This window comes from Abramis brama (assembly GCF_963993115.1).
Source record: "Abramis brama genome assembly, contig: SCAFFOLD_75, whole genome shotgun sequence".
In the NCBI taxonomy this organism is placed as follows: Eukaryota; Metazoa; Chordata; class Actinopteri; order Cypriniformes; family Leuciscidae; genus Abramis; species Abramis brama.
In genome coordinates this window covers 78,315-86,844 of record NW_028156014.1, presented here as the reverse complement: position 1 = coordinate 86,844, position 8,530 = coordinate 78,315, and positions in this window count along the sequence as shown.

The window sequence follows — 8,530 nt, the reverse complement described above, 5'->3', positions numbered from 1 at the left end:
TAGCACCACCTATGGTCCAATCTCCATAAAAATTCCCATGCTTCTTTAGCATGTTATGTCACATGTGCTCATCAATTTTTGTAAAGTTCTGAGTTTTTATTTATGATTTATAAATGTTTGAGTGTATTTTGACACGCCCATTTTCTAAATGATCATGTTATAGCCAAACAAAAGCTAAATTTCTACTTTTTTTCGATAATTATTGATCTAGAGAGTCCAGAGAATTGCCCTAGACTGGTCTGGTTCCGATCGGGCGAAAAACCTAGGACTAGTTCGCAAAAGTAGGTTTTTAACATGTTCACGAATATTTAATGAACGGTTTGATTGACAGCAATGGTTCTTGAGGCAAAGTTGTTCAGCATGAGTAGATCTATCACATGATATGCATAATGTGACTATAAGTGTAACACCACGTGATTACAGAGCCATAAAACTCGTTAGCGCCAACTAGTGGCCGATTTCTTTCAAAATTCTTACAGACCTCTATGGCCATGAGCCGAACATGCCCATCGAGTTTCGTTCCGATCAGCCTCCGTTAACCTTGTCTAATAGGTGCTCAAACTTCATTGGCCGATGGCGGCCATGTTTTTTGAGATACGTCAATGTCCTCATAGGCATACATGGCACCTTGGACCAAGACACTGCATACCAATTTTCAAGTCAATCGGACAAACGGTCAGGTGGTTATAGCCCTTTTCATGTTTTTTTCAAGTTATAGCGCCACCTACTGTTCAATCGTCGCGATTTTTTCACTGTGACCTCAAATTGAACTATTACACATGTGTACCGAGTTTGGTGAAGATAACTCATTTATTTCTCGAGTTATAGCCGTTTTAGTAAAATAGGCTCCTCCCACAACGTACGTTTTGGCACCCCCTAGCGTCTGTGAATCGAAATTTCAACTTTTTTTTGATAATTATTGATATTCAGACTCAAGAGAACATTTCTGCCCTGGTTTGGTTCCAATCAGACGAAAAACCTAGGACTAGTTCGCAAAAGTAGGTTTTTGAGAAAATTCAAAATGGCGGAAAATTTTCCCAGGCGGAAATGAAATCGAAGATATACGTTTTGACCGTCTTGAGCCAAGGATTACAGTGATATAAGACACTTGATTCTATGACAAACCGTCTAGGAGTTATGGCTGATTTCATACTTTTGCTTGCTATAGCGCCACCTATTGGCCAATCGGGGTCATACTTTGATAGGTTCTCCCCAAATTGAGGACTACCATCTGGCTGAGTTTCAAGTCTCCAGCATTTACGGTTTGGGCTGCACGATGCGTTTTAGGGGAAAATAATAATAATAAAAATCAGAGCAATTACAATAGGGTTTCAGCACTTCGTGCTTGAACCCCTAATTAAAGCTGCAAGCAGCATTTATCGGGGTTCAAGCATTTAAGGCCTTTAAGCACATAAGCATTTAAGACATTAAGATTTATTTAGAAAGCTTTTAACCACTGAAATAATAGATTGAAAAGTCCATTTACAGCCAATACAGGCAATTTACCATAGGAAATATGTGGTTTTAAAGCTTTTTAACAGTTATAGTGCCACCTTTGGTCCGATGTCCATAAAATTTGGCATGCTTGTTAATGATGTTATGTGACATATGCTCACCAATTTTTGTGAAGTTTTGAGTTTTCATTTAGGATTTATAGGCTTTTTAGTGTATTTTGCCACGCCCATTTTATAAATGACCCTATTACAGCCATCCAAATGCAAAAGTTCCACTTTTTTTTGATAATTATTGATCTAGAGAGTCCAGAGAATTGTCCTAGACTGGTTTGGTTCCGATTGGGCAAAAAACCTAGGACTAGTTCGCAAAAGTAGGTTTTTAACATATTCATGAATAATTAATGAACAGTTTGATTGACAGCAATGGTTCTTGAGGCAAAGTTGTTCAGTATGAGGAGATCTATCAACTGATATGCATATTGTGTGGATGTATGCAACACCACGTGATTACAGAGCCGAAAAACTCGTTAGCGCCAACTAGTGGCCGATTTCTTTCAAAATTCTTACAGACCTCTTGGGCCATGAGTCGAACATGCCCATCGAGTTTCGTTCCGATCAGCCTCCGTTAACCTTGTCTAATAGGTGCTCAAACTTCATTGGCTGATGGCGGCCATGTTTTTTGAGATACGTCAATGTCCTCATAGGCATACATGGCACCTTGGACCAAGACACTGCATACCAATTTTCAAGTCAATCGGACAAACGGTCAGGTGGTTATAGCCCTTTTCATGTTTTTTTCAAGTTATAGCGCCACCTACTGTTCAATCGTCGCGATTTTTTTACTGTGACCTCAAATTGAACTATTACACATGTGTACCGAGTTTGGTGAAGATACCTCATTTATTTCTTGAGTTATAGCCGTTTTAGTAAAATAGGCTCCTCCCACAACGTACGTTTTGGCGCCCCCTAGCGACCGTGAATCGAAATTTCAACTTTTTTTCGATAATTATTGATATTCAGACTCCAGAGAACATTTCTGCACTGGTTTGGTTCCAATCGGACGAAAAACCTAGGACTAGTTCGCAAAAGTAGGTTTTTGAGAAAATTCAAAATGGCGGAAAAATTTCCCAGGCGGAAATGAAATCGGAGATATACGTTTTGACCTTCTTGAGCCAAGGATTACAGTGATATAAGACACTTGATTCTATGACAAACCGTCTAGGAGTTATGGCTGATTTCATACTTTTGCTTGCTATAGCGCCACCTATTGACCAATCGGGGTCATATTTTGATAGGTTCTCCCCAAATTGAGGACTACCATTTGGCTGAGTTTCAAGTCTCCAGCATTTACGGTTTGGGCTGCACGATGCGTTTTAGGGGAAAATAATAATAATAATTAAAGCTGCAAGCAGCATTTATCGGGGTTCAAGCAGTTAAGGCCTTTAAGGCATTTAGGCATTTAAGACATTAAGATTTATTTAGAAAGCTTTTAACCACTGAAATAATAGATTGAAAAGTCCATTTACAGCCAATACAGGCAATTTACCATAGGAAATATATGGTTTTAAAGCTGTTTAACAGTTATAGCGCCACCTATTGTCCGATCTCCATAAAATTTGGCATGCTTGTTAATGATGTTATGTCAGATATGCTCACCAATTTTTGTGAAGTTCTGAGTTTTCATTTAGGATTTATAGACTTTTTAATGTATTTTGCCACGCCCATTTTATAAATTACCCTATTACAGCCACCCAAATGGAAAAGTTCAACTTTTTTTTGATAATTATTGATCTAGAGAGTCCAGAGAATTGTCCTAGACTGGTCTGGTTCCGATCGGGCGAAAAACCTAGGACTAGTTCGCAAAAGTAAGTTTTAAACATATTCATGAATAATTAATGAACGGTTTGATTGACAGCAATGGTTCTTGAGGCAAAGTTGTTCAGGATGAGGAGATCTATCAAATGATATGCATATTGTGTGGATATTTGTAACACCACGTGATTACAGAGCCGTAAAACTCGTTAGCGCCAACTAGTGGCCGATTTCTTTCAAAATTCTTACAGACCTCTAGGGCCATGAGCCGAACATGCCCATTGAGTTTCGTTCCGGTCGACCTCCGTTAACCTTGTCTAATAGGTGCTCAAACTTCATTGGCCGATGGCGGCCATGTTTTTTGAGATACGCCAATGTCCTCATACATAAACATGGCACCTTGGACCAAGACACTGCATACCAATTTTCAAGTCAATCGGACTAACGGTCAGGTGGTTATAGCCTGTTTTATGTTTTTTTCATGTTATAGCGCCACCATGAGGCCAATCGTCGCGATTTTTTTACTGTGACCCCAGATTGAACTCTTACACATGTGCACCAAGTTTGGTGAAGATACCTCATTTACTTCGGGAGTTATAGCCATTTTAGTAAAATAGGCCCCTCCCACACATACGTTTTGCCGCCCCTTAGCGACCGTGAATCGAAATTTCAACTTTTTTTGATAATTATTGATATTCAGACTCCAGAGAACATTTCTGCACTGGTTTGGTTCCAATCGGGCGAAAAACCAGGGACTAGTTCGCAAAAGTAGGTTTTTGACAAAATTCAAAATGGCGGAAAAATTTGCATACCGGAAATGAAATCGGAGATATACATTTTGTTTGTCATGAGGTCCTGATTACATTGATATAAGACACTTGAGTCTACGACATACAGTCTAGGAGTTATGAGCAGTTTCGCGCTTTTGGTCGCTGTAGCGCCACCTATGGGCCGATTTGGCTAAGTGCGTGTATCTGAGTAGCGAGCAATACTACTACCATTTGACCAAGTATCACGTTTCTAGGCCTTACGGTTTTGGCTGCACGATGCGTTTTAGGGAAGAATAATAATAATAATAAAAATCAGGGCAATTACAATAGGGTTTCAGCACTTCGTGCTTGAACCCCTAAAAATCTGAGCAATTACAATAGGGTTTCAGCACTTCGTGCTTGAACCCCTAATAAAAATCAGTACAATTACAATAGGTGTTCAGCACTTCGTGCTTGAACCCCTAATAATAAAAATCAGTACAATTACAATAGGGTTTCAGCACTTCGTGCTTGAACCCCTAATAATAATAATAGGATACTAATAATCTTATTCTGGCCTCAATGAACCATTGGGTTCCTCCAGATGCTGGCTTTAACATAAGAGATCTTCCAGGAACCACTTAAATGTTAAAAGATCTTCCAATAACCCCTTTATCGCATTCAAGTTCCTCTATTTTCCCCCAAAGCACTTCGAGGTCTCATGGTAATAAAAAGGTGACTCCAGAATCTCTGAACTAAATATAAAGTGCTTAAAGGATCCCATAAGTTCCAGCAAGAACCTCAAAGATTGTCAATGCTCCTCCAGTAACCCTACTATAGGAGAAAGAGCTTTGATGCACCTAAATTACATTTTGAAGTTCCTTGAGTATCCAACAGGATATTTGAGACTCCTTTAGTTTTTACAGTGCATGACCCAGGAGAGGCTGAATGCACTGGCATTGCTGTCCATGGAAAAGTCAAGTCAAGTCAAGTCATCTTCATTTATATAGCGCTTTTAACAATGTAGATTGTTTCAAAGCAGCTTTACAGAGATAAACGTATAATTTATGGTAACAGAGATTGTTTTGGCTTTATAGCGGTTCTTTAGTAAAGTTATTTTCCAGCTAAGGTTAGTTATGATTGATTCGCTTCCGTCGCAACGATCATTTGTTATTAAATTAGGGGCCGCTAAGACGACACAATTCTCTCTACATAGACTTTAAACGCGAACCTGTGAGAAACGCTGATGGCGTTCACATGCGCATTTAGAATGGGTTCTATAGTCATGTGCGTTTGAATATATGTGCACAGGTTTGGAATTCCCTACAAGCCAAGCCTAAAAAAAGTACTTGTCTTTCCTTATAAAATTTGATAAAGAATTTTATTTTATTTTGTCGCTTTGGGGTAGGAACGCGAAACGAATTTTCCCGACAACGCCTTATCTGTAGAGTGGTAAAGGGATCCTCCATAGGGAGAGACTAGTTGGCACTTCAGCACTGCGTTGTCATCGGGTCCAGGCGAAGGTCCTTCGTCAGATCTGGATACGGCCCGGATCCGGCAGGCTGCAGGAAAACCTCGGGATAAACACAGACACTAAAAAATTAGCGTAGGTGCCATTCTTCTCATGATGTAACGAGTACATCAGGATTTATGGGAAGTGTTCCTGGTTCCAGCTGACCTAATCTATGCAGCCTAACATTGAACTATAGAAGTCTATAATGTATTATGTGAATGCTAGGTCAAAGAGATGTGTCTTTAATCTGGCTTTGAACTGACAGAGTGTGTCTGCTTCCCGGACAATGGTAGGAAGACTGTTCCAGAGTTTTGGTGCTAAATAGGAGAAAGATCTACCGGCAGCAGTTGATTTTGATATTCTAGGTATTATTAACTGGCCGGAATTTTGAGATCGCAATAGACGTGAAGGACTATAATGCGTTAAGAGCTCGCTCAAGTACTGCGGAGCTAAACCATTCAGTGCTTTGTACGTGATCAGCAATATTTTAAAATTGATGCGATGTTTAATAGGGAGCCAATGCAGTTTTGACAGAACTGGGCTAATATGGTCGTACTTCCTGGTTCTCGTAAGAACTCAAGCTGCTGCGTTTTGAACTAGCTGTAGTTTGTTTATTAAGCGTGCAGGGCAACCACCCAGTAGAGCATTACAATAATCTAGCCTTGAGGTCATGAACGCATGAATTAATTGTTCCGCATTTGTCATTGAGAGCATATGTCGTAATTTAGATATATTTTTAAGATGGAAAAATGCAGTTTTACAGATACTAGACACGTGACTTTCAAATGAAAGATTGGTATCAAAGAGCACACCCAGGTTCCTAACCGACGACGAAGACTTAACAGAGCAGCCATCGAGTGTTAGACAGTATTCTAGATTATTACGTGAGGAAGTTTTTTGTCCAATAATTAGAAACTCTGTTTTTTCAGAATTTAGAAGTAGGAAATTACGAGTCATCCAATTTTTTATATCCGCTATGCATTCCGTTAATTTTGTGAATTGATAAGTTTCGTTAGGTTTTGAAGAAATATACAGCTGAGTATCATCAGCATAACAGTGAAAGCTAATTCTATGTTTCCTAATGATATCTCCTAATGGTAGCATGTACAGAGTGAACAGCAGCGGTCCTAGTACTCAGCCTTGTGGTACGCCATACTGAACTTGTGATCGATGAGACATCTCATCATTTACTGCTACAAACTGATAACGGTCAGATAAGTATGATTTAAACCATGCTAGTGCATTTCCCCTAATGCCAACATAATGTTCGAGTCTATTTAAAAGAACGTTGTGGTCAATGGTGTCAAATGCAGCACTAAGATCGAGTAACACTAATAGAGAGATACAACCACGATCGGATGATAAGAGCAGATCATTTGTGACTCTAACGAGAGCCGTCTCAGTACTATGGTACGGTCTAAATCCTGACTGGAAATCCTCGCAGATATAATTTCTTTCAAGAAAGGAACACAGTTGTGAGGATACTGCCTTTTCTAATATCTTAGAAAAAGAGACTTGTTACTGAGATGACTGATTTTAAGGGATACTTCACCTCTGGAAAGATGAAAGTGTATTTAAAATGTGTTGGATTTGGAATTCGAATTTTATCTCTTAAGGACTGTAGGATAAGCCACACTCGCCCTGGATGGGCCTATCAGAACCCAGGAACTCAGTCAACCACAGTTATTTCCTTTGATGTCTTTACTGAAGCATGTTTGTGTGTGGTCTGTACAAAGATAAATAAAAATTACAATAAGTAAATAATACAGTTTCAAGATCCAATTATTTAACATTCTAATATAGTAAAAATAGTACAATCTGTGTGGAGAATACAATAGCTTCCCTATTAGCCATATTAGCATCTGAATAGGCCATTTAACTATAATCTCTAACTGCTTTCACTAAATCAACTCACACACTGACAATTTACTATAGACATCTTTCTTGAACATGAAAACGTTATCTCTCTCAACATAAAATATAATAGCATTATACTAAAGTGATTGCCTAACTCGACGGCAGATTGATATGATCATGTATGTAACGATCGTTAGTTAAACACGATCAAACACTCGAATTTAGTAACAATGACTTCAACAATCAACCATTATATGCAAGATTACAACATGAACTTTCTCCTAAGTGTATATTAATAAGAATTAACTCACTTTATAGGATGCACGCACACATATAACACTTCAACTTGGATCGGCTCGCATTTCTTCCTCACAGAACACTTTGCGTCACCAATTAAAAGGGCAAGAAGTCTTAAAGGGGCCACACACGCAAAGCCGTTTCTACAAAATGGGTCATTTATGTAGTAGAAATGTGAAATTATGAAAATTACGCGAGATTAACTGGTTTTGATGTATTAGAATATTGTGCAAAAGTTCATTTATTTCAGTAATCAGATATTCTAATTTTTCGAGTTTCACCATATTGTTTCTTTACGGTTTGCATAAATTCCATTCTGCTGTTCTCATATTTGATTTCAATGTCATTTGCTATAACAGGCATGAACTAATAAGTGAATTCTTAATTTGGTTGTAAAAATGTGCAATATTTCTATAACCACTTAGAAAGAATATGTTTAAATTGATTTTTTTTTATATATATAGAAGGGGTAACTACATAAATGTAGTGCATAAATGCAGTTTGGAATCCATATAATAAAGAAAGTGACAAAAAGTCTGTTTGGGCGTTTTAGTTTAAGTAGATGCTCCCTTATAGGTTTATTATAGCAACACCATGATTATTGATTACCATTTGTGTAACAGAAATACCAGAGTTAAACTGTTTTTTTTTTATTTATTTTTTTTTATAGCAAAACCATGGTTAATTTGTGTGTACTATGGCTTTTTGGAACAATAATCTGTATGATCAGTGAAGTTTAATAGCCGTAAATCTGTTGTGTTCTTCTGCATTCCAAAGCCTGCCAAAGCGTCACACTTCTCTGCACCAATAATCTGTTATAGCGTCACACCTCTCTACACCAATAACCT